The 27,059-nt window shown below is 42.9% G+C and overlaps 1 long non-coding RNA gene across 2 annotated transcripts in view; it reads right to left on the minus strand.

The window, feature by feature from the left end:
* Positions 1 to 21,451: 21,451 nt before the first annotated feature.
* Positions 21,452 to 27,059, minus strand: part of LOC121925636 — a 12,100-nt gene continuing 6,492 nt past the window's right edge. The window contains exons 2-3 of one of the 2 annotated variants that reach the window (XR_006102917.1): positions 26,168 to 26,357; positions 21,452 to 21,549 (exon numbers count right to left, since the gene is read on the minus strand). This is a non-coding gene — a long non-coding RNA (uncharacterized LOC121925636). Of the gene's footprint in view, positions 21,550 to 23,097; positions 23,213 to 26,167; positions 26,358 to 27,059 lie in introns of those variants that run through there. The other variant, XR_006102918.1, reaches the window with a different exon arrangement.

Raw genomic sequence — 27,059 nt, forward strand, 5'->3', positions numbered from 1 at the left:
CTGACTGATTGTTGGAAGAGAGGGGAACATTTTCTGTGCAAAATTTTGCTGTAGACTCCACTTCTAAATAGATGCCATTACATATTTGTTTTGTAGCAACAACATTTCATTCAGAATCCTTCAGATTCAGTGCAAAATTCAAAGGCTTTAGGGTTGCCAGGATTAGCCTGAACTCTGATATTTTGAGGCCACAACCTGAGACCAAGAGGCAACACTTTCTGATGTTAAAAGGGAGTCCCTTTGATTAGTCACAGAGCATAATACATTAAACATCAGCTGCAAATACAATTTGAATATGAAAGATCAAGTCCAGTAAATGAGGAAAACAGATGCAGGAGATTATTGCACAGAGTTTTCCTAATGGGCTGGGCCAAGGATGTAACCTGAATGGAATGAATGTTATCACACAGCCACGTTCTCATTCAGTAATCATCCTGCTCCAAGTGCAGCATTCTTGGTAAAAAAAAAACGGGAAAATTTCATTCCTAGCTGACATTAGCGCTTTCAGGTTGTTCCAGGTGATGTGTGTGCGATAATCCTACCTATCTCAATCTGTCCTTGTGTTTTGAGTGATTGGGACTTCCTCCTCCCTTCCCATCCTAGAACATCCCCAAACTCTACCCTTCTTCCGGTAGTGACACGAGGAGGGTGACACAAGTAATTTTCCCCCCATTGTTTTAATTTTTTTTTAAAAAAATATATAGCCATTATTGTGCTGTGTTAACGAGAAAAAACAATGCATGCTCATGACCAAAATATTTTGTTGAGTTGGTTGGTTGCAGTACTAGAAACTTCACGGGAGCAGTACGCATGCACAAAAAACGGATAAGTTACAAATTACCTGAGCACCATTACCGCTAGAACAGCAAAGGGTGTGTGATAATATTAGTTGTCAACACGTTAATATTGCACTATTATGAGCCAAATGTGATAACACCTGTTCCCATATTGTTAGTTTACAGAGCATTTCTGGGACGTGATCAGAATGTTATGGATGCTAATGTGACAATCTCTGCAAACACAGTTTTCAAGGCAGAGCTCTTGGGTTGAGATTCCAGTCCCTCACCTTGAGGCAGAGGAGCCAGAGGTCTTCCTTTTCCTGGACATGTCCTACATTTCATCCTTATGTCCAGTGAGTCTCAGAGGAATTCCCAAAAAAGTGTGTAATTTGGGTTGAGGAAGAAGCAGGGGGAATGAGAGAGCAAATGGGAAAACTACAAATGAAAGGAATATTTAAATGTAGATTCAGTGAAGTAAAGTATAATTTGTTTTGCTCTGAGTTCTATAAGTATTGCAAGCCAACAAGGCATTTTAATTCATAAGAAAAATATGGTTGATTACATAATAAAATACCGTATATGTATTATTATTATGATTATGTTTATTTATATCCTGCCTTCCTCCCAGTACAGGGACTTTATAACTTATACTTTATAACTGTGCCCCTGAAGAGTAATCATATGCAGCTCACCTGTTGCACTCACAGCAGTCTCTTCCTTTATCCTGTAATTGTGAGGTGGCAAAGGTCTTCCTATTCTGGTTAACCTTTTCTACTAAAAGCACCAGTCTAATTTTAATCTTAAAATCAAAATTTTGAAAACTGGGCAAACTGCAGAGCAACTCTTGGTAGAACATAGTTATTCAAGATTCTCAGGCTCAGAAAAATGAGGATTAATGAGGTCATACATTCTTTCCCAGGCAGTGAGGCATGGAGGGGGGGGGGAAATCTGTTGAGCAGCCAGTTAGCTCATAAAATTGCTAATTTGGTTATATTAGGGATTTCAAGGTCTGCTTCCTCTGGCATAGACCAAGACAGAATCCCGGACAAAGATAACCAGATTGAATTCTTATCTGTTCTTTATAATGCACTTTATTGAGGCATGTTAACAATTAACCAGGGATTGAGACCTGGACTAAATTTGCTGAACCCAGAACTTTTTCAGCCCGAAGGGATTTTTATTGGAGACATAGTATCTGCAAGATGTAGGTAATTGGATGATATGGCTAATCAGAGGGAGCCAGTAGCTATAGTTTCAAAGCCTTACAAATCATCCAGATTTTTTCCCCTTTCAGTATGCATGCAGATGAATGGTGTTTTAGATGAATGAATTCCTAATTACTTGTGTCAGAAGATGCAATTCACATGACATCTCACAGGCTGTCATTTGTTAGCAATAAACTTTCCTGTTTTTTTTTTATTAAAAGAATGCAAGCTCATATACATGTTGCAGTTCACAGATACAATTGCACATATACAGTATTAAGTTAGGAGTGATGTATGTTTGTGTGTGTGTTAAAATATAAGCCCAAGGAGTTGGAGAGATGTACACCCCAAGATTAGTATTAGGAGAGTGATGAATTAAAATTTAACTGAAGAAATATCCTAAAGGCATCAGACCTCATCTGAATAAAATAAAATAAGCGGGGTCAGCCTTGGTTAGTACTTGGATAGGAGACCCTCAACAAATACCAAGTGTTGTGGGCTATATTTCAGAGGAAGGAACTAACAAAACCACCTTTGAGTATTCCTTGTCTAAGAAAACCCCATGAAATTCATTGGGTCACCATAGGTTGACAGGCAAGTTTGTAGGCACATACACCCACACAGTGAGAGTGCAAGTTTTTGGTCTGCTGTTTCTACTGGCCAGAGTTCTGCTTCAAAAAGGAGACAAATGGGTCTGTTTTTCCTTATTCTGATGCTTTAGTGGTCTAAATGGTTTATGATTTATATCCAGATCACCAGTGGAATTTGGGAAGTAGATCATCATGTATTTTCAAAGTGGAAAACTTCTTTGGTTGCTTTCCCAAGGAGGTCATCTGGGAGCATCTGAACATTTAAGTGTAGCAGTGAAGGCACAAGATGAAAGAAAATACATCAAGGCTGTTCTTGTTCCAAATCACCCTATTTGGAATCTCATCAGATTTGGTAATACTGAAAAGGCAACTAAGAGATTCAGAGGTAGGTCTTGTTCATCATTAGTCAAATCCATTCTCATTCCGCCAGAAAGCCTGTCCACTTTTAATGATGTCAAATTGCCTGCACGATGCTAGATGATTTGTTAAGCTAAATGAGCCACTGATAGCACATACAAAGCAGTCTTGAGGTGTGCAGCAGGTCATGTCAATCTGATTGTTCATTAATTTCCCTGACTCACAGGATGAAAATCCAAACTGAGCTAGAAAATGGAGCCTTTGCTCATCCTGCACTGAGTTTATATGAATCAAAAAGAAGGTGCTCAAGATTCCCCCTTTCCCCAAGCCACCTTTACTTTTTCTGTTCACTGAAGCTACATTGCACTGATAGGAAAAAAAAGAAATTGCAGGCAAGGAGGTGTTAGTTGGAGTTAGCAACTGGGCATCTTTTAATCAGATCCATCTGCTTGGGATGAACAGGATTTGGCAGGATTCCTCCAGGCCTGATGGCTTACTCATTTGCCAGGCATTGGAAATGCATAAGCATAATTGTGCTGTAATTGGCAAAAGGCACCAGAGATTTCCCTGGCTCAAGCATCAAGTACAACCCATGGCTGAGTCACAGGTGCAAACCTCCATTATGCCCTGATGAACTGATCTCTATAATCCATTTTACTGGGGTTGCTGTTTCTGCTTATGAGGGCTTAGGTAACATGAGTTTGCCTTGTTTCTCTAAGTGGAATTTAGCCAGTTTTACTTCTTGAAATGCTATGAATTTCCAGTTACATGTGAACAGGGGCCAGATCCATATGGCCAGAATACTCTGGGAGCAGCCCAAAGTATTCTGCCCCAACATCTCCTGTTACCTGGGGCCCCCTGCGTTAGGTGTTGTGGCTGCCACCAAGGTGAGTCACTTGCTCTGAGGCCAGAATGAAGCACCCAGCATCAATCACATGGCTGGGCACATGGTCGTGACCTCAGAGTGAGTGACTCACCATCGCCACAGCCGTATCAGGCATCATGGCATTGATACATGGTGTCACTGTAGGACTCCAGATCTTCTGGGAAGATACAGAGCAAATTGTGAGTTTATTTAACTATTTTAAGCAGGGCATAGAGCAGGTTCAGTGTCAGACTAGCCAAATGTTGTCTGAACAGGGTTTGGGTCATGCATCATCTGGAACCATCACTGTGGAAATGAGGAGATGATGTTTTATTTGGCCCATGGAGACAGGGCTAGTCTTTTCCACCAAAAATAATGTTCAGATTTCATGTAGGATATAAAGGCAGTTCCATATAATACAAAGTTCTTACATTAAAAATACTACATATTGCTGATGTTCTACCCTACATCTTTAGGTGCTGCAAGCTGTGATTCCATGTCTGTCTTGAGAAGGCCATGCATATGTACTGTGAGAACTGTGTGCATGTGATGTTGTGTTAAATCGCTAAATTTTGATAAAGCCCAGCAGTGCCACCTGGAGTGTCTTATAAGTTGGTACCATACCAGGAAGCTGAAAGAAACATCCATCCTGTTTTGTTTCTAAACAAACACCCAGAACTTAACCTCTTTACATCATCAGCATTGGACAGTTCTTTTGAATACAAATTTTGAGACACTAGAAAGGTGGAGCTAGATACTGAATAATTGTCTTGTTTGATAGCTAGACCATTGCCATCAGAAATGGATCTTATTTCTTCACTGGACCAAGAAAGTAAGTCTTTGTTAAGACCAGCTCTTACTGATCTCAGATTTCCAGAAATACACTATGTGACTTTGCTATCTGTCTTTCTAACAATAATTAATTAGAATGTGCTCTCTCTCTCTCTTCTCTCTCTTTCTCTCTGTGTGGGTATATCTACACTGTAGAAATAATGCAATTGTAGCTTCACCCTATGTAATCTTGGGAGTTGTAGATTTACAAGGTCTTAGCCTTCCCTGCCAAAAAGTGCTGGTGCCTCACAAACGACAAATCCCAAGAATTTTTTAGGATGGAGCCATGGCAGTTGAAGTGGTGTCAAACTACATTATTTCTACAGCGTCAATGCATGCTCAGATTATGACCGTGACTGCATGGAGAAAAGAAACACTCCCACCCTGTTCCCCATTCTCACACTGACTTATTTAGACCATGCATGGGGTCAAAACAGGTGGAGCATGGGCCCAATCCATGCTTCATTGTGACTCTCCAGGGTTGAAAGAGTTCCCTTTAGCTCTGTAAAAGGCCAGAAGCCCCTTGGCATATGGACTGCATGCTGGTGCAGGGATGGAAGAAGGAGCGTCAGTGGTCAGGCACTGATTTCTTCCCACCTGGAACTTCCAACTTCTTGTCACAGCTCTTTCACTTTCAAGTTTGCACAGCTTCCTTTTGAAGATGTGCAAATTGATTGCACAAGTGCATATTAGCACAAGAATACAATCAGCACAGCACACTGATGACCAACAGGATGGCCGTTGCTTCCATAAACTATAGAAGAGGGGAAGGGGTCTCCTGGAGAGTGTACAGAGAATGCTGCCAGTATCAGCCTGTTCATCCTCCCCACAGTTCATCCTCCACACAGATCGGCAAGCTCTGATGGGTAAGTCAGGTTTCCCCATCACTGCAGACACCACCCATCTCTTCTGAAAAGAAATCTATTTACACAAGAATTAGCATGTAGTGACAGCCTATTAGTACTTCTTTGGGGGGGGGGATCCACCAGTTGGAAAAATCACCCCATTTTCAGATTCTTTAGCAGTGCGCTCAAGACTGCTTAGTACCCAGCTCATAAAATCTGTCAAAATATAAGTACATATTTTATTTTATTAGCACACGATATTACAGGTCTGTGTAATGGACATTTTTAATTTAATCTTGGGGTAAGCCTTGCCAGATAGTCAAGATGTAAACTGTTTAAAAATAATAATAATAAGCATGAGTAATAGCACAAATATTTCTGAATATTTATTAAATCCTTGCAAGTAGTAGATTAAAATAAAGTCCAAATAGGATTTATGTGTGAACTAATGGAGTATATATTTGTTGGACATCATAATTAGTGTAGTGGCACTAATAATACTTGAGAAAGATATGCTCTTTCTCACTTTTCTATGGTATTTTCACAGAAGACTCTTTCCTGCCTTACTCACTTGCAATATTAGAGTACAGGATATGGGGTGGAGACTGCCATGGTTGCTCTGGCTGACAATCTTCGTCCAGGCATTGGCAGAGGAAGCGTGACCCTGTTGGTGCTTCTAGACCTCTCAGTAGTCTTCGACACAATAGATCATGACATCCTCTTGGAACGCTTGGGAGAGTTAGGAATCGGTGGCACTGCACTCCAGTGGTTCTGATCCTTCCTCTCAGGTAGATTCCTGAGGGTGATGCTCGGGGACAGTCACTCATCGAAAACGGAGCTTAAATGTGGACTGTGTTCGCAGTCTGGGGGTGCTCCTAGATCCGTCGCTTCACATGATGAACCAAGTGAATGCGACGATTAGGAGCACCTGTTATCAGCTCCGGCTGATATGCCAGTTGCGCCCTTTCCTGGAAGTAAAGGACCTAGAAACTGTTGTACATTCACTGGTAACCTTACGACTTGATTTCTGTAATGCGCTCTACATGGGGCTACCCTTGTGCCGAGTCTGGAAACTTCAGCTAGTGCAAAATATGGCAGCCAGGCTGGTCACCGGAAAAACTAGGAGTGACTGAATAACACCCATCCTAAAATCTCTTCACTGGCTGCCTATTAGTTTCCAGGCACAGTACAAGGTGTTGGTTGTAACCTTTAAAGCCCTACATGGCTTGGGTCCAACCTATTTGAGGGATCGCCTACTCCCATATAATCCGCCCCGCACCCTCAGGTCCTCTGGGAGGAATCTATTGCAGCCTTTAAAAACCAGACTAACTGCTACCTCCCAGAGGGCCTTCTCTGCAATTGCTCCCAGACTATGGAACGGCCTGCCGGACGAGATCTGTCAAATTGCCAGCTTAGATCTCTTCTGGCAGGCCTTTCCTGAATAAAAGTGTCTGGCCACAGAATGATCGCCCATCACATCATGTATTAGCCCACCACTCTGTCCTCACTATGTTTTTTCTTTTTTATTGTGTTATTAATAGATATTTTAATCTGCTATTTTAATTGTATTATGTTTAATCCTTTTTTAAGAGGGGATTTGGGGCAATGTTGAATGTGGATATTTTAATGTGTTGTGAGCTGCTTTGATTGTCTCATCACAGAAAAGTGGGATAAAAATAAAAGTTTTAATTTATTTATTTATTTATTTATTACATCATGAGTTACACTTTGCATGTGGAAGGGCCCTGGGTTCAGTTCCTGACATCTCAAGATAGGGCTGGAAAAACTACAACCTCAAATCCGGTCAAACCATCAAATCAAGTCAGCATCAACAATACTGGTCTAAATGGACTAATAGTCTGATGCAGTGGACAACGACTTCCTATATTCCTATGTAGGCAGTCTCAATCAACAAGTACTTCTTGGTGTTTATTTGCAGGAAGCATGTTTAAATAGACCATTCCCTCCTACTTTGAAGTCATGCTTGGTCCTTCATTATGCATGCCCAGCCATAGGCAGATTTGCTAGTGTAATAAAGTAAAAGGTAAAGGTATTTCCCATTGACAAGTCGTCTGACCATAGGGGGTGATACTTATCTCCATTACTGATTTTCAGGTGATTCTTTTTCACTCCAAACCCTGTTTGAATGCCCCAAAATTACCTGCAGTGATTTGACTCATCTGGTTCCCTGGGAACCTCCACCTCCAAAAACAAAACAACAACAACAGAAATATCAGCCAGAACCAGCCAAAAAGGTGCCTGGAAATGATGTGACATCACTTCCAGAGCACTTGAACACAACACAACAGTGCAGGCTGGGGGGGGGGGGGATTGTGAGGGTTAAAATTGCCCCCTGCCTCTGTGTAAGTTGCCCACCCTGGTGTTCAGGGCTGGACTGGTGAAAAAAGGGGCTTAAATGTAGCATCTGAGAGAAAAAGCTGATTGAATGGTGAGTGTTGGAGAAAAGTAGAGAAGGATAAGGAATGAAGACACACAGCTAAGAAGGAAAACAAAAGAAAGCAGTAGAAGGGACAGAAGTGCAAATGTTACTTTTGAAAAGTAATTAATTATGCATTCATTTTTTAAAAAACAAAGTACAGTCACCCCTGTTTTTGCGGACTTCGAATCCACATCCCTCGCCTGTTCATGTGCAGCAAACAGAGGGAGACAGAATGGGGTGTGCGCCCATGAGCACATGCCACCATTCAAGCCAATGGGGCTTGAATACTGGTGATTTTCTTTTTTGGGGGGAGGGGATCTGGAATGGATTCCCTGTGAAAATGGGAGGTGGCTTCTGTAATTTGTTGGCACTGCTCTTCCTCCTTCCCTTCCATGTTGGTTGTTAGTCATTATGTTATCCAATGCATTGCTTTTCATTTACTTTTTGCAACCTTTTTAAAGCAAGTCCCCTGTTCTTCAAAATATCCAAAAATGCTTCCTCTGTAAAATTTTGGTTAACAGCAATTTAAAAAAAGCAGTGTTTCAGGTTGCTGTTAGCCACCAGTTACATCAGGGGTAGGCAACCTTTTGGAGCCAGGGGCCGGGTTGGTGTCCCCCAGACAAGTTGGGGGGCCGAAGCCGAGGGGTGGAGCTTCCACCCTCCGGGGGCGGGCTGCATGCTGGGGGCGGAGCTTGCACCCTCCAGGGGTGGAGCCACCCTCCAGGGGCGGAGCCTCCACCGAAGCCCCGCAAGGAGGAGGAGCCGTGTGCCCGCCCTCTCCTCCTCGGTCCCTTTCTGGACAAACACCCCCAACCTGCATCCAAAACCACACAACAGACATTTGTGCATTTCACACTTTGGAGGTGGCACCTCTCGGCTCAGAAACAGTAGTTGCCTGCCTCTCAGCTGACTCATCATCATCACCAACACACTATCATTGTCAAGACAAGGAGACTTGTTTAGCATTAAAAGCACCCAAACAACACTTCAAGGTCACACTTCTCTAGCTTCTGAAACCGGTATGGCATGCTTCTCACCTGACCATCATCATCACAACACAACTCATTGTCAAAGCAAGGGAGACTTGTTAGCATTAAAACACCCAAAACACACTCTGCAAGGTCACACCTCCTCAGCTTCTGAAACCGTAGTGCATGCTTCCAACCTGACTCATCATCATCACCACCACACTATCATTGTCAAAGCAAGGGAGATTTGTTAGCATAAAAGCACCCAAAACACACTTTGCAAGGTCTCACTCTCTACTTTCTGAAACCGTAGTTGCATGCTTCTCAACCTGACTCATCACAATCACCACCACACATCATTGTCAAAGCAAGGGAATTTGTTAGCATTGAAAGCACCAAAACACACTTTGCAATGTCACACTCTCTCAGCTTCTGAAACCGTGTGCATGCTTCTCAACCTGACTCATCATCATCACCACCACACTTCATTGTCAAAGCAGGGAGATTTGTTAGCATTGAAAGCACCCAAAACACCTTTGCAATGTCACACTCTCTCAGCTTCTGAAACCGTAGTTGCATGCTTCTCACCTGACTCATCATCACACCACCAACTATCATTGCAAGCAAGGGAGACTGTTAGCATTGAAAGCACACAAAACACACTTTGCAAGGTCAAACTCTCTCAGCCTGAAAGAGAGTTGCATGCTTCTCAACCTACCTCATCATCAACCACCACACTACATTGTCAAAGCAAAGGGAGACTGTTAGCATTAAAAGCACACAAAAACACACTTTGCAAGGTCACACTCTCTCAGCCTCTGAAAGAGTAGTTGCATGCTTCTCAACCTGACTCATCATCATCACCCACCACACTATCGCATGTGCAAGCAAGGGAGACTGTTTTAGCATTAAAAGCACCCAAAACACACTCTTGTTGAGAAGCCGGCCAGGGCCATTGGAGACCCCTTGCAGGAGGGGGCTCCATGGCTCTGGAGACCTCCCGCCGGGGGGGAGAGCCGGCCCAGGGCCAAGGAGACCCCTCTGCAGAGGGTCTCCATGGCTCTGGAAGCCCTCCCGCGGCGGGGAGAGCCGGCAGGGCCAAGGGAGACCCTTGCAGAGGGTCTCCATGGCTCTGGAAGCCCTCCCGCGCCGCGGGGAAGCCGGTCAGGGCCATGGAGACCCCTCTGCAGAGGGGTCTCCACTGGCTCTGGCTGACGTTTCCCCAGCGGGGGAGAGCCGGCCAGGCCAAGGAGACCCCTCTGCAAGGGGTCTCCATGGCTCTGGAAGCCCTCCCGCCGGCGGGGAGCCGTCAGGGCCATGGAGACCCCTCTGCAGAGGGGTCTCCATGGCTCTGGCTGACTTTCCCCCGGCGGGGAGAGCCGGCCAGGGCCAGGAGACCCCTCTGCAGAGGGGTCTCCATGGCTCTGGAAGCCCTCCCCCGGTGGGAGAGCCGCCAGGGCAAGAGACCCCTCTGCAGAGGGGTCTCCATGGCTCTGGAAGCCCTCCCGCCGGCGGGGAGAGTCCGGTCAGGCATGGAACCCCTCTGCAGAGGGGTCTCCATGGCTCTGGCTGACTCCCGCCGCGGGAGAGCGGCCAGGCCAAGGAGACCCCTCGCAGAGGGGGTCTCCATGGCTCTGGAAGCCCTCCCGCCGGCGGGGAGACCCGGCCAGTGGCCATGGAGACCCTCTGCGAGGGGGTCCTTGGCTCGCCGGCTCTCCTCGCGGCGCCAGCGACGGCCCCGGCCTTCCAGAGGCCCGCTGCCGCCGTCTGAGCCCTATTCGAGGGTCCAGCGGCTGCAGCGGGCCTCATGGAGGCCAAAGTCCGCGCGACCTTTTCTGTGGTATGTACATTGTTTTTTAAAATTGCTGTTAACCAGAAGTGTTTGATTGTTTTGCTCTAAATTTTACAGAGGAGGCATTTTGGGGTACTTTGGAGACAGGAGACTTTTTTTTTAAGTTTTAAAAAGTACAGTAATGAAAAATAGGTCATTTGTCAGATGTTGTTTCTCCAAGCTCCAAGACAGGAATCAAGAGCAGAAACATAAGAGTGGAAGAGCCCTCAGAGGTTATCTTAGTCCAGCCTGCTACCAAAGCAGGCAGTCCATAGCTGTTGTCACCTGATAGGCTGCCTCTCTAGCTTGTGATAAAACCTGCAGTGAAGGAAGCCCATTATCTCCCAACCAGTCTCATCCCAAAAAAGCCTAGACATGGAAAGAAGGGCAAAAAGAGAAAGAGGCAAACGGGCAAGCATCCAGCCAATTAGGGACAGTGAAACTCAACAGCAACAGCCGAAAAACAAAACAAATTTGGGACAAAGGAAGAAACTGTTCTGGTCTAACAACTGTATGTGTGTAATGTCTTAAGAATTCAATTTCTTGTGTTTGGTTGCATGATATCCTTATTAATTTGTCACTACTGCTGGTTATTGGCAATCTCTCAGTTTATGTATATGCTCTTCAAGACTCCAAATAATGTCCATTCAGGGATTCATTGTCATGGAGATGCAGATACATCAGAGATGAATAGAAGGCATGAACTTACTAAGGGATCTCTGGGTGTTTTACAGCAGGTTATCAACAATTTCGGAGTCTCAACAAGGACAAAACAGAAGCCCCAATAAACACTTCCCACCACCTTAAATTGTACTGATGAATGAAGACGTCTGTAGTAATCTGGGGTCCTTTCACACGACCAGGTATAGCATTGTGATTGCACCTTAACTGCCATGGCAATGCACCATGGAATCCTGGGATTTCCGTTTGATGTTGTGTGCTTTCAAATTGTTCTGACTTACAGTAATCGTAAAGTGAACCATCATGTGGGTTTTGTGGCAAATTGCTGAGGGCCTTTGCTTTCCTCTGAGGCTAAGAGATGTGACTGCCCAAGGTCACCCAGTGTTTCCATGGCTGAGTGGGGGATTCAACCCTGGTCTCGTGAGTTTGAGGCAGTATGTTAGAATTCTCAGCTAAGAGTTCATCTAGTGACTTTATCAATCAGTCAATCAATGACTTTATTTACGGTCTTTGACCAAAAGTAAGTGCCTTTATCCAAACTACAAACCCCAGATTTCATTGGATGCATCCATGACAATTAAAGTGGCACATACTGCTATGATGGCATAGTGTTGAAAGGACCCTGGTGTTCAGCACCCCTATGCCATGCTGGCTATACTCTTACCCAAATGGCAAAAGCCAGCATGGTGTTAATGGTTTCATCACTGGACTACAACTTTGGAGACCAGGGTTCAAATCACTGCTTGAGCCATGGAAATCCACTGGGTGACCTCAGGCAAGTCAGTCTCTTGGAAAGCAAAGGCCCTCTGAACAAATCTGGCCACAAAAAACTAAGAGTGCTTAAAAATGCTTTGGGAAATCCAAGTAAGTAGGTAATGTTCTTGGATCACATTGAAACATGGATGGCTGAAATAGCAAGATATCTAAAGTCTTTTTTGTGTACCAAATGGACACTAATCCTGGCTCCAGAGATTATGTGAAAACATATGCATACAATTTAATCAGTGAACCTTTCAATGCATTCTGCAAGCTACTGCAAACTATAAGAAAAATCCTAGTTTTAAAACTGTTTTTCTAAGCCTTTGGTAAGGGATTTTCCTTTTTTAATGCATGTATTTTCTAGTGGTGGGCACGATAATAAAAATTGCTAGGATATTGAGAAGTTTAAATGTATTTGCAGCTCTGTAGTGACTCTCCTTAAAAAAACAATTTCAGCACAGTCTGAATGTCAGGATTGTACATAGAGGAGAATTCCCATCAGTGAAATTAAAAAGGCAGTTGGACACCAGTAACAATTTCTTTTTTAAATGCCCTACTCCTCTCCAGATGTGATAAAGCTCAGTTTTTAACCACAACAGCTGGTTTTAAGTTAATGTTAGATAATGGAGGTGTTAAATTTCTCATTGGTATGTATATGTTCCCACTTCAAGAGAGGTGAATTGGGGAAATGCATAAATCCTCACAAGGAAGTCAACAATGTAAACATTCTGCCTTGTTCCAGCAAGAGAGATTCATAGGTGAAAGAAAACTCCCCATGTGGACCAAATGCTTTCATCTGCAGAGTGATATTTTCTTGCGCCTGTTTGACAGATCAGATCATCTCTATCCAGACTACTACACTAATTATTATTATATATAACCTTTCTTTATGAAGCGCTGTAAATTTACACAGCGCTGTACATGCAATCTTTTTAGTTAGACGGTTCCCTGCCCTCAGGCTTACACAATCTAAAAGACATGACACAGAAGGAGAAGGGAGTGGTGGAGGGAAAGGGTAAGAGTCCAGCAGTTTCCGGTCTACCTCCTAGGCCGGACCAAGGCAGATGGACTGGAGGGAGGGCTTGGCTTCATAGTGGATGGGTATCATATTCCAGGGAAAATACATACTCTCAAGTAGGATAAGCTATACAGTACATAGCAATACAGGAAATGATTGATAAACAGACAACAAAAGAACATCAAATAGTAAGCGACAATTATGCAATGCCTGGGAAGGCTTCTCTGAACAGGATGGTTTTCAACTCCGTTTTGAAGCTGGTTAAAGAAGTGATGGTTCTGCTTGTGGGGGAAGAAGGTTCCAGGAGTGAGGGGCAGCAAGTGAAAAGGGGCAAATCCGGGATGGGGCAGAGAAATCCGGGGCTGAGTCAGCAGACCTTGACTAAAGAACGGAGGGCCCGGGTGGGAAGGTGAGAAGAAGGTCTGATAAGTAAGGAGGGGCCAGTCCATGGAGTGCTTAAATGTCAACAGCAGAGGATGCCAACACGGAGAGATGTGGTCAGAGCGGTGGGTGGAAGTGATAATGTGTGCAGCTGAATGCGGACAGATTAAAGGACGGAGGTGAAAAGAGGAAGCCCAGCCAGGAGGACGTTACAGTACAGGTCGTGAATCACTAGGGCATGGACCAGGATCTTGGCAGTAGAGGGCGAGAGATATGGTCGGATTTTGGCAATATTGTACAAAAAGAATCTACAAGCCTTGGCTGTGGTCTGGATCTGAGGGATACACGACAGAAAGAGTCAAATATAAAACCAACTGCGGGCTTGCTGGACGGTTGATAGAAATGTTGTCCACAGAGACAGAAAAGGAGAGTTGAAAGGTGGGCTTAGGAGGAAAGACAAGAAGCTCCGTCTTGGACATGCTGAGCTTCAAATGCCGATGGCGCATCCACTGCGAGACAGCTGTGAGGCAAGACGAGATTGCTGTTCAAGCCTGGAGAAAGGTCCAGGGGCGGAAAGATACAGCTGGGTGTCATTGGCATACAGATGTAGGAAAAGCACAAAAGACTAATGAGTTTTCCAAGGACAGTGTGTAGAGAGAAAACAGAAGGGGACCCAGAACAGAGCCCTGGGGAACTCCAACAGATAAGGGAAACAGAGGAGAATCTGGCCCCTGCAACTACTGCAAAAGATCTGCCAGACAGTAAGATCAACCAGTCGAGAACGAGTCTGAGAAACCCAAGGTCAGAAAGTGTATCAACTAGAAGACAGTGATCAACAGTGTCAAAGGCAGCAGACAATCAGAAGGATGAGTACAGAGTAAAGGCCATTAGCGTTGGCCTGTAAAAGGTCATTCGAAATCTTAGTGAGAGCTGTCTCAGTAGAATGTCTTGGGCAAGAAACCAGACTGAAAGGGATCAAGGATGGAGTTGGTTTCAAGAAACCAAGACAGCGTGAATAAACAAACGTTCCAAAACTTAGAAAGAAAGGGAGAAGAGAAATCGGACGATAGCTAGACAAAGAGGAGGGGTCAGAGAAGGTTTTTTCAGAATTGGGGAAATGAGAGCATGTTTGAAGTCTGAAGGGAAGGAGCCTGTAGAGAGAGAGAGAGATTGAAGATATGGAGAAGCGAGGGCAGAAAGAGGGGATATAGAGATTAGAAGACGAGTAGGAATTGGATCAAGAGAACAGGTTGCAGGTTTGGAAGAGTTCAAAGTGTAGAGAGTTCATCCAAAGAGGCAGGAGGAAACACAGAAAATTTGTTAGCGAGGGCGATAGAAGATAAGAGCAGAGAAGACTACGGGGGGGGGGGACTATCTCAGAGTGAATAGTGGAAATCTTAGAGATGAAATAATTAGCAAAGTCATTAGGAGAGAATGATGAAGAAACAGGAGGAGAGGGAGGTTTAAGCAAAGTGTTGAAGGTAGAGAACAAACGCTGCGGGTGCCTCTCATTGGCGGAGATCAATGATTTGTAATAATTCTGTTTTGCCATAGAGAGATGCCATGCCATGGAGGGACGATTATGGTGTACAGTGGTAGATGCCACCTTTTCTCATTCTGCTGTGGGCAGGGGGCTTTATGGAGCTGCTAAACTAGAGCATGTACCAATTGGCGCAGGAGGGATGAAAACAAATATGTATCTATCCCCAAAGGAATTTAAAGACTTTAAATTTAAAAGAAGCAGAAACTAACTGTTGTGTGCAACCACTGCTTGCAAATATAGATGGATCAGGTGCACCATCTCTGGAGAGCTGTACTGAGCAATGGCCCTTCATTAAAAACAACAAAACAAAAAGGTCACCATTTTGGACCTAATGATTTAATACTTGCTCCCCTTGTAATTTTGTCTAAATGCTTCCCAAGTACCAGATTAGTAGCATGTTTTCTTTCAATAGTCAGAGGGCTGAACTTAGTCCTTTGTCTGGATAGCCTTAAAACATTAATGCTTGGGATTTTGACCCTTGTGAGCCATAGATCCTTCACCTTGCCACCCCAGTGTCTCTAAAAGACACTGTCATTCAGCTGGCCATGTTAATACACCTACTCATAAGAGACAGAATAAGGAGAAAACCCCCTTGCCATATGCTGAGGGATGTCTGTGTAAAAAGAAATGGTTTGGCTGTACACCAAGCTGCACAGTTTCCAAATAGAGTCTGAATCCCAGAGAGAGAAGTTCCAGCTAAATATAGCCATGACAGAGTTCAGAGTTGACTTTTTTCATCAACTGCACTTAAAATAGCCCAGCAGAAGCAGATTCCTGTGTTATAAACAAAAGTGTGTGTATGTCGCTGGGTGGGGTGGAGTGGGAGACTTAAGGGGCATTTCCATAAACCCAGAGACAAATAAAAGAATCCAAGATTAGCAGATGGAACAAGGGGATTCCTCTTGTTATAGGAACTATTCAGATCTATTTTGATGCCATGGAGGAACGATTATGGTGTTCAGTGGTAGATGCCACCTTTTCTCATTCTGCTGTGGGCAGGGGGCTTTATGGAGCTGCTAAACTAGAGCATGTACCAATTGGCTCAGGAGGGATGAAAACAAATATGTATCTATCCCCAAAGGAATTTAAAGACTTTAAATGTAAAAGAAGCAGAATTGTTTTCTTCCTGCAGCAGATGATTCACTTGCAAAACACATTACCCTGAGGATATCATGAAGGTCATCCATATAAGTGGTTTATATGCCTTGGTCCAGGCCTCAGAGGGAGAGAAGAATGCTGGACCTGATCCCCTCCCCCCCCCTCATCATTCCCTTTTCCTTTTGTGTCGGGCCTTTTAGATTGTAAGCCTGAGGGCAGGGAACTGTCTATTATCCGCTCTGTTGTAAACCGCTCGAATTCCTAGTGACTGGGCGGTATATAAATAAATCCTATTATTATTATTATTATTATTTAGAAAAGAAAAGATTAGGCAAATGCAGAGAGGACAGGTTGCTTATGAAGGTCTTTGAGGCAGAATCATTAGGGGATGCAGCATTGTCTCCCACCCTCTCCATTATTCAGGGAACACTGAAGAAACTGGAAATGAAAGACAATATTGTGCAACCCAATTCACTTCATACTGAACAAATTCTGAGTGTACAGTCAAGTAGACTAATTGAATCCTGGAGTTGGAAGGTACTTCAGAGCTCACTTAGTCTAGTCCCTTCTTCAAGGCAAGATCTGCAGTGACAGCATTCCTAGCAGATGGCCATCCAGCTTCTGCTTTAATACTTCCACTGAATGACAGCTCACCACTTCCCAAAGAGGTCTGTTCCACAGTGAAAAAGCTTGTATCAATGTGAGTTTCTTCCACTTCTCTGCAGTTTCTTCCTTTTGGTTCTAATTCTTCTCTCTGGAGCAACAGAAAATAAGTCTGCTCCATCTTCTGTTTCACAGCCCTTCAGATATTAAATGTCTATTCTGGGAGCCAGCATGGTATAGTGGTTTGAGCATTGGACTAGGATTCTGGAGACCAGAGTTTGAATCCCTGCTTATATATGGAAACCCACTGGGTGAAGGCTGCATCTACACCACAAAATTAATGTAGCTTGACACCTCTTGAACTTCCATGGCTCAATGCTATAGAATTCTGAGATTTGTAGTTTTGTGAGATATTTAGCCTTCTCTGTCAAAGGGCTCTGATGCCACAACAAACTACAAATCCCAGGTTTTCACAGGATGGAACCGTGGCAGATAATGTACTGTCAAACTGCATTAATTATGCAGTATGTCAACAGCCTCAGTCTCAGAGGAAGGCAAAGTAAAACCTCTTCGGAACAAATCATGCCAAGAAAACTGTATGATAGGTTCACTTTAGGATCGCCATAAGTCAGAAATGATTTGAAGATACATAACACAAATAATGTCTCTAGGTGTCAGCATGGTGTAGTGGTTTGAGCATTGTACATTTATAGCAACATTTAAGAAGCACATTTGGTCTTTCAGGCTTTTCAATTTTGTTTTTACTTGTTGCCAATGCCTTGTTACTACTTGCTTACATAATCCAGTCTTTTACTGATTTTGAGATTTTTAATGTATTTATTCATACATATATGTATGCATGTGAAATGACAGACATTTGAGATCATGTTGCAAGCCCCCCTGAGAGCCTCATATTTAGACAGAAAAATATGCCCATTAAAAATAAATACAGGCGGGTTACAAACCGCCATTTTGTACGTATTCGCTACGTATTAGGGTTAGGAAGGGGCGGTGCTTCCGCACCCCCCTAACCCTAGTACATAGTGAATACGTACAATATGGTGGCGGCCGTTCCACATGGCCACCACCATACTGACGTACCAGATGCTGTGCATCCGCACGTCGCGCAGCGCTTATGACGTCGCGAGTGCACCATTGGCGCCTCGTGGCATCATAACTGCGCCACAGGAAGAAGCTCCATTTTGGAGCTTCTTTTTCGCTCTGTGAGGGAGTAGCGCGGTTTGTCTGCTGCGGCTCCCTCGCGGAGCAAACAGCAGCGGCGGTCTGTAACACACCACAGTAATAGATCACAACTGAGAATCATACAGACCTCCAGACATTGTTGGACTGCAACTCTCAGTGTTCCTCCCCATAGGCTATGTTGGGTAGGGCCGATGGGACCTGTAGTCCAACAACTGCTGGAGGGCCGCCCCCAAGAGACTGCATATATCTTCGAATGAGTGCTTGAATACATAGTAACTTTAAACAAAAAATAAATTGTTTCTTGCCCCTTTCTCAACGTCCCACAGTCCTCAGAGCTGTTTTTCCCAGAGACAAGTAAATTAAATTGAAATCTAGTGATCTGATCAAATCCACATCATGAACATCATGGTTAAATGAGGATCTGAGCCTAGCATCTAGCCACTAACCTTGTCAAATTGCACATGGCTCTAACCAAAAGCCCAACTGTACAGACACTAATTCCTTGCTCTCTGTATCACCAGGATGCTGATACACAGTGAACTGAGTTCAAGGTGGAACACTATCACTGCTATCCTAAAATCCCCACAAAGGCCCAAGGAACAGGTGATTTCAGACAGCCAATCCCATGCTGTTGAGTGATACATAATCACAAGTCCTGTTGCTCACACTCAGTCTGCACACTTCATTGGTGGAGGGGGTCATCTGACATTCTTCTTGGCTGACCATCTTCACAGAGATTTACCATTCCTTGTACCTGCACCGAAATATCTGGAGCAACACATAAGCTCTCAGTCTATTTTGTAGCTTCCCTATGTAATGAAATTAGCTTTGATCCACTCACCGCCCCACATTCACTATGTCGGAGTGGGTGTGTGATCCTGACTTATCTACTGAAGCTATGGTTGTCTCCTAGCAATAAAGACTGGCAGACTAGGCATGTGCTAGCCAGTGTTTTGACTGTAACTGGCATAAGAGGTTATCCATCTGCCCCTCCATCCCAAAACAATTCACAGCTGAGCTTGGCAAAGTTATCTGTTTTGCAAAAATATATACATGCATTAGAAAATAATCAGTTGATTCCAACCTTAGCAATGAATACAAAGTCAAACTCCATCATGCTCTCTGTTAAAACAGTGAGGGCAAAACTGGGTCTGATCACTCTCCCGGCTGCCCATCTAGTTCCCAACTACCTTATTATTCCCCCTCTTATCTAGAAGCAGGTATAGTACAGCTGCTCTAAGGAGGCTCTTTATTTTTTACTTTCCTTCCCCAGCACCTTGAATACTGCCATAGTTGTGACCTGAAGCTCTCAGAAATGTCTTTCCCAGGACAACTGATAGACACCAGAAGCCCTAGTAAAACCACACTTCCTGGTGCCCCAGACCCACAGAACATTGGCAGGGCAGCATTCCAGGTGCCAGGGAGGTGAAAGAAGGGAAAAAGAGAAAGACGCAGACAGATATCTCTCCCACACGCTGCTGCCAAAATATCAGACAGGTGGATGAGCAGGTAGCCAGGGAGAATTTGTCTCTGGCTTAAATGATAATCCAAGCTGAAAGTGAACTCAGGCATCATAATGCTTGAATTTGATTTTAAAGTAAGCTTCAGAAGACAGCAAGGTTCATATTACGAACCAAGGAATTATGAACTTCAATGACATTACTAGTTCTGTTCCCCTAAGACAGAACCAGTCCATCTGAGTGGAAATGGTTACTCTGAGAAGAATTTATTTAATATGACAGAAATTATAGCAATAGACATTTAGTCAAAACAAGCTACAAAAAGCAGTGAGGGCTTTCTCTGAAGGAGAGGATATATATGTTTTGTTTATTATGCCGCCATGAAATGTCAGAGCTCAGCTGCAGGCCCACAAGCGCCAAGAACTCATATCAACAGTAAAGCAGCCACGAATGCAAAAACAAAACTTTAAAAATAAAAATAGTGCATAATTGATTCTTGCAGGATAAGCTTCTACAGCACAAACTGAAACTTCTCTCTTTGAGAATCTCTCGAGCATTATATGAGACAGCTTTTGGGGAAAGCCTGATCATACAACAGAAAATAAACCCCATAAATAATAAATAGATTGATATTAGGCCAAGCGAAAATGTTTCAGACCCTGTCATTTGAGAATGAATTTGTGCTTCCAGCTTAGATTTTGGGGTGATAGTGTTTAGTTGGTATTTTTAAGTCAGTTCCTTCAAATCACTATGTGCTGGTTAGTCTTTCCCTCCGATCACTGTGCACTTGCAATGAATTTGCAATATTAATTGACACTGGGCATCTTTGCCCAGGGGGCAAGGTACTGTGCTGATGCATACTACTCAATGGCTCCTGCTGCAAGAGAGAGTGGGTCCAAAATCCATAAAACTTGTGTCAATTTTATTTAATATGACATCCAAATTCAGCATCTTGGCTTATATCTCCCTAGCAAATCAGAGAAGTAAATAAAAAACCAAAATGTGGGTTATTAATTTGACTCTGGGGATGGGGAGAAAGAAGCCAGAGTGCAGGTTCAGACCCCATAATAAAACGAGAAAGAAGCCCTGTATCATGCTGATAACACTTTTGTTTGCAGTGGGCATATTTGCACAGTTTGCATGAAAATGTTGTGTCCCTGATAATCCTGGTTTGTGATTGCATCCTTATGTACCATTGTTATAGCACTATATTGCATTTTAATTGCCATGGCAACATCCAATGGAATCCTGGGCTTTGCAGTTTGAGAATTCTCAGCCATAGAGCTTGGGGGGCTTGCTAACTATAAAACCCAGAATTCCACAGTATGTTACCATGGTAGTATAAAATAGAATATAGTGCTATAATAGTGTATAAGTGCATCTACACTGCAGTTATAGCACTTTCATATCACTTTAACTGCTATAACTCCATCCTATCAAATCCTGTAAACTATAGTTTTGTAAGTTACTTAGAATTCCCTACCAAAACACTCTAGCAGTTGTTGTTTTGGCTGCTGTTGTGTGCCTTGAAGTCATTTCTGTCTTATGGTGACCCTAAGGAAACTTATTCAATAGGGTTCCTTAGCTGAGTGGGGATTCAAGTCCTGGTCTCTCAGAGTCCTAGTCCAATACTCAAACCTCTATACCTCACTGACTCTCCTACTAGGTGTAGCACTATTGAATTTTAACTGCCTCAACAAAACTCCAAATCCCAAGATCCCACAGGAATGAAGCATGGCTGTTCAAGTGGTACTGGAGTACCATAATTGTACAGCAAGTAGAAACCCTACTTTCTTCATAGGTACTGGTCACATTATTGTTCTCATTTTGATCCTCCTGAGGTAAGACATAAGCAAAGAAAGAGCTCATCATCATTCAAAGGCTATACCTTCACTTTCCACTTTCTTCAGTCTCTCCATAATCCCTCTGGCAGAAGGCAGAAACCAGATGAGTGGTTACTATCTTGGGATAAGTGATTATATAAACCAGATGGTGTTTCTTTCCCTGGTCTCTAGGCTGCATTGTCTGTCATGCCAAAAAATGTTCTTCAAATGTGACCCAAGAGGAAGAATGAAGTTCTCCGGTGTCTTCTCTGTTAGAATATTAGAAAGAATTATTAATACACACCGTGCTTGCAAGAGCAGCCAACATGCAAGAGGGGATTTTCCTTTGAAGGAAAAGAAAGGCAGAGGGGAGAAAGAAGAGCTTTCAAACTGAGGTCTTTACTAGGAGCTGAGCCTTACAGAAGTGTAAGCAATTATAAATTAATCTTCCCAGCCAATGGCAATAGTGTGATATATGTACATCCAATAATAAACAAACTTCACTTGGGTTTTCTATCTAGCATGGATGGAAATACTGATGAACAAACCCTCTATAAGTACAAGGAAAAGCTTTTGTTTAATTTATGGGGTGCAGGTTATTTTTAGCCAGTATATTTTATTTGGGATTCCTGCCTCTTGGAAAATTTAGCCTAAATCGTTTTAGTTAATGCAGATGCTCTTTGATACTGACTGCCTTTATCTTGGGTGATTATCTTCATATGTGGAAGAAAAATACAGCAAACTCATGTGTTTACTATAAGACAGTGCTGATCTGACACTGACAGTGCTAACCCAAGCAGCACACCAAACCATGGCTTGGTTTATCTGGGTTGATATTATTAACATAGTTTGCAGAATCATGCTTTTCAGGTCTGTATGCACACCAGTTCTTATACTGTGTGACTTTTTTCTTGCTGATTTCCCCCACTGGTCCCTAGATGACATTCCAACTCAAGCCTCTTCAGAAACCATTGGGCTGCTTTTGGCATTGTTGATTATGGAATGCATCCCTGCTTGTATTTTCCATCCCATCCTACCCTCCTTACTCTTTTCACATTGCCCTCTTTTTCTTTCTGTAAACATTTTGGAAAATAATAATTAAATTGTGTGATCTGAATGCTTTGCTACCCTTTCCTTTCCCTACTTTTAGACAGGAAATCAGGTTGACACCTAAATTTTGCAAACCACAGATTGTCATAATATTGGAGTGAAGTCTCAAGCCCCTTTCATGCTATAAAATTATAGCACTTTGATATAACTTTAATTGTCATTACTCCATTCTAGGGTGTCCTGGGATTTGATGAGGGATTTACAATTCTCTGCCAGAGAGCTCTAGTGCCCCACTGAACTACACATTTCAGGATTTTATAGGATGCAGCCATGGCAAACAAGGTGGAATCAAAGTGCTACAACTGTACAGTGTGAAAGGGTCCATAGACTAAAGCTGATATACAAAATGAAAACAACTTTAAACTAACAGAGAGTACAGTGAAATGTGTCAAGCTGAAGGTGTTCGTGGCCAGCATCCATAGTTGTTGTTTTGTTTTGTTTTTGGTGGGCTTTTCAGGCTATGTGGCTGTGTTCTGGAAGAATTTATTCCTGATGTTTCACCTGCATCTGTGGCTGGCATCTTCAGAAGGTGCCAGCCACAGATGCAGGAAAAACATCAGGAATAAATACTTCCAGAACATAGCCACATAGCCTGAAAAACCCACAAAAATTAATAAAATATGTCTTGCCCTGGTTTGTAAAACAGCCTTTTGAAGAAATATTTGCTCAGTTAAAATGGTACAAATATACATAAAGCTATAAATAACACAGTCTTTTAATTTGGTTATCATGGATGACATATTTGGGACTGGCTATAAACTCCTTTAAAGGACTTGTCTTGTTCATGTGTTACAAATATTGGTAGCATATTTAGGAGCACCACTGTTGTATGTTTTAAAAAAGAAAAGAAAAGAAAACACAAATCAGGATGAACATAGGTATGTTTAGGATTCAATGACATATCTGTGTTAGTCTAGAAATTCAATATGCAAAGGGATCTTGTAGCACCTTTGAGACTAACTGAAACAAAGAAGCTGGTAGCATGAGCTTTCATAGAGGTGCGCTCCTAACGGGCCCTACTGGGCGCCGTTGTTACGCACAAGGGGTGGTGCGTCCTGCGGTTCCCTCGTGCAGCAAACACAGGCACCGGCAGACTGCCCTTTTGGGTGGTCTGTAAAGCGCCTCTACTTCCTCATACGCATGTTATAAAATTATACTTTTATTTGTAAGGTCCTAAAAACATTATTTAAGGAGTAAAAATCTGTCAAACAAGAAAATCATGTGTCTAGCGCATCCTAAGAGTAGTGTGACAAGAAAACTAAACACACAAAATTTCACAGTGGTCTATTGTTGAATGGGATAACCACTACAGGTGAAATGGAGTTAAGCTGTTGTTGTTGGAATGTTGGCTAAGTTCTTCCTTGCAAGTTTGATGGGAGCTGAAGTGGTCAAGTGATGGAATACATTTATCAGATTCCAATTAAAAGAGAAAGGTATGATATCTAGAATTCCATTCTATTGAAAATTACTCTGAATTTGGTAATAACAATTGTTCCTTGCCAGAGTGGCCAGATACAAAGATCTGTGATCCTGTATCCTACAAAGTGCTAAAGAAAAAGGGGTTTTTTGGGGGGGGGGGGGAGGGGGGCAGGTGTTGTCTTTTCTTCAGGTGTCAGAAAAACTGCTCCTGCTGAATATGCATCTTGGCAAAGTTACCAAGAGGAAAAAATGCTGATATGAGGATTCTAGGAATTGTAGTCCAACAAGTAACTTTGACAAAATCTCCCTGCTCATTCTGAAGTCCTCACATAACCAACTACATCCTCCTCCTTTTCAGTTGCATTTAGGTGGTATTTAGATTATGAGAAGAAATCAATATGTGCTGTGCCTGCATGACCTATCATATGGTGAAAGTGCAAACTGGGATCTCTGTACCAACTATTCAGTAGGCAAAATGACTGTAGAACATACCTCAGTAATTCACTACCTATTTGTCATTTGTTTCTGACTGTAGGAAAGACCTCACATGTTGAGAGGATCACATATTGATGCTCTGTGTTGTCAATAGATGCTGCCCAGATAAAGTGTTGCCTTCCTTTTGTAAGCCTTGTCTAAAATGTATGGGAGAGACAATGTGCTCTATAAAATCAGCTATCTTGAGTGTGGTGTGGGGAGCAGTTGTGTCTAATATTTCCATGGCTTTCACAATAGTATCCTTCCCTTGAATTTATTTGCAACAGACGGTAATTGCAAAGATTTAATTAACGCTTTGCCATCAGTGCATAGTCAGAACAGTTCCCTAATTAGCACAACTGAGACAATTATGGGCAACACGTCCTGCAAACATTTGTATTTGAAAATAAATTTGAGTTCAGCTACGTCTGTGATCCTTGCATCTTTGATTTCTGAAGGCATGAGACTGACTCAGCAGACCTGACTAGAAGGAACACATTTAAATGTCTCCTTATCTTGATACATATGTGCTTCACAATCCCTTTAAAATGCAGTAAGAGCAAGTGGCAGGGACAGTTGGTGCTTGTACACTAACCTCCCACTTCCATATCTGCATGCTTACCACTTGGGTGGGCACAGTGGGCATGTGCATTATGAGCCCTAGGTACCTAGTGGGGAAAATGTGTTCTCTGTGGCATGTGATGATTCTTGGAGATTTTAAGGACCATTCCTTTCTTCCAGAGAAACCATGCATCTTCAAGAGAGCCATGTGGTTCTAAGGGAGAATTTTTAACCCCTTCATCAAACTGGAGTATGTAGGATTTTTTTAGGGGAAGCATAATAATTAAATGGATACACTTTTGGAGCACAGACTTTGATTTAGCAATATTTTTATCAATAGCACTATCTCTGGACCAGTCACATTAGTGATCTGTAAGCCTGATATTATGCAGCAAATGAAGCAGACTGCTGGGTGATCACTACTGAGCTACACTCTTTCCTTTTACATTTGATATATTTAATGCCATCTGTCAAACATTTGCTGAATGGAATCAGAACCAGATAATGCTTCATGTCCCCACCTCCCACCCCCCATAAATTTGAGACAAATTTCAGACAAGTTTGAGACAAAATATTCCCTTGCCTGATTATGCCAGTTTCAGTTCCATACCCTCTTATGACTTGTTGTTGTTGTGTGCCTTCAAGCCGCTTCCAACTTATAATGACTCTAAGTTGAACCTATCATGGTTTTTTTGGCAAGTTTCTTCAGAGGAGTTTGCCATTGCTATCCTCTGAGGCTGAGGAAATATGACTTGCCCAAGGTCACCCAGTGGTTTTACATGGCCAAGCCACTACACCATGTTGGTTCTCTCCTTATGACTAGACTCAGGTGCAGTCTCATCCTCCTAGCTTGCCCTATTGTCATTCTTTCATGAGGTTCTCTGCTACTGTCCTGTGAAACTGACAAAACTAGAAGGAAGTAATATCAGCTTCATAAATGGTTTGACCCTTTCTTTTCAAGACTAAAGTGCTGCTGTTGATCTCATTGCTAGTACACATCCTTTTGAAGGAAAACAAAAACTTTCACACACACCTTTAGCTCAGCAATGACAGCAAGAAGAGGGTTGCAAGGGGGAGTTATAAACATGAGCAAACTAACAAGACTTTTCCCCAGCCTTCTCAGCATCACCAGAAAGGGGAGATAGTAGCCTTCCTCCCACTTTCAAACAGGAAGAAGTTAAAAAGTGAAAAGCCATCCAAATCCCTCTTTTAAAAAAGTTTGATATCAGACTGAAAATATGGTTTGGATAGAACGTATCTGTTTATAGGTGCTAACAAGCAAGCGAGAAAGCCAAACCACAGGAAAGTGGTAAACCAACCTACCAGAAACTATCAGCTTCCAAGTAAGCTCTCTGTGTCTGGAGGATCCATTGCATGTGAATAGGTGAGATCAAGATGTCCAGTTCTGGTCTCAACAAAGAACCTGAGATACATGATGAGGCAAGGCAGCAAAGTGGACCAGTTTTTCCAGCACCATGGCTAGCTCTGTGAGAGCAGTGTGTTCCAATAAGAACTGAAAGTGAACCAAAGACAATTCAATATCTGCCTCCAGTCTTCCTTATTAGATTTATTTCCCTGCTCCCCTTTACAAAACTACAGACACTCTGGATTACCAGAGTGCAAGAAACTTGGCTGTATGAGCTCAAGACTCTTATGAGAGTAATGGATCCGGTAAAACAGGTTCGACTTCTTTGAAATGCACATTGGGAGGAATCTAGTTCAGAACCCAGGAACTAGTCCAGATCTTTGGCCTGAAGGTGACTTTTAAATAATAATAATAATAATAATAATAATAATAATAATAATAATAATAATAATAATAAAAATTTTATTTATATACCGCCCTTCTATAAACCAGGGCGGTGTACAACATGAATATCATATACAACAAATACATTAAAACAATACATTAAAACATTCTGGCCAGCGTGTCACTGCTGACGTGGAGGGGGGGGGAGACTAATTGGAGCCTGTGTCAGGGAAAGCTTGTGTGAACAAGAAAGTCTTCAACTCCTTCTTGAACTGGGCCAGGGAGGTGGCCGAGCGGAGCTCAATGGGCAGAGAGTTCCAGAGGGTCGGGGCCGAGATGGTAAAAGTCCTCCTTGATGTGGAGGCTAGTCTGGCTCCTGGAACCCTCAATAGCTGCTGCCCAGATGTTCTGAGGGTGTGGGGCGGATTGTATGGGGAGAGACGGTCCTCAAGGTATCCTGGGCCC

The sequence above is a fragment of the Sceloporus undulatus genome, chromosome 3 (assembly GCF_019175285.1).
Source record: "Sceloporus undulatus isolate JIND9_A2432 ecotype Alabama chromosome 3, SceUnd_v1.1, whole genome shotgun sequence".
Classification (NCBI taxonomy): Eukaryota; Metazoa; Chordata; class Lepidosauria; order Squamata; family Phrynosomatidae; genus Sceloporus; species Sceloporus undulatus.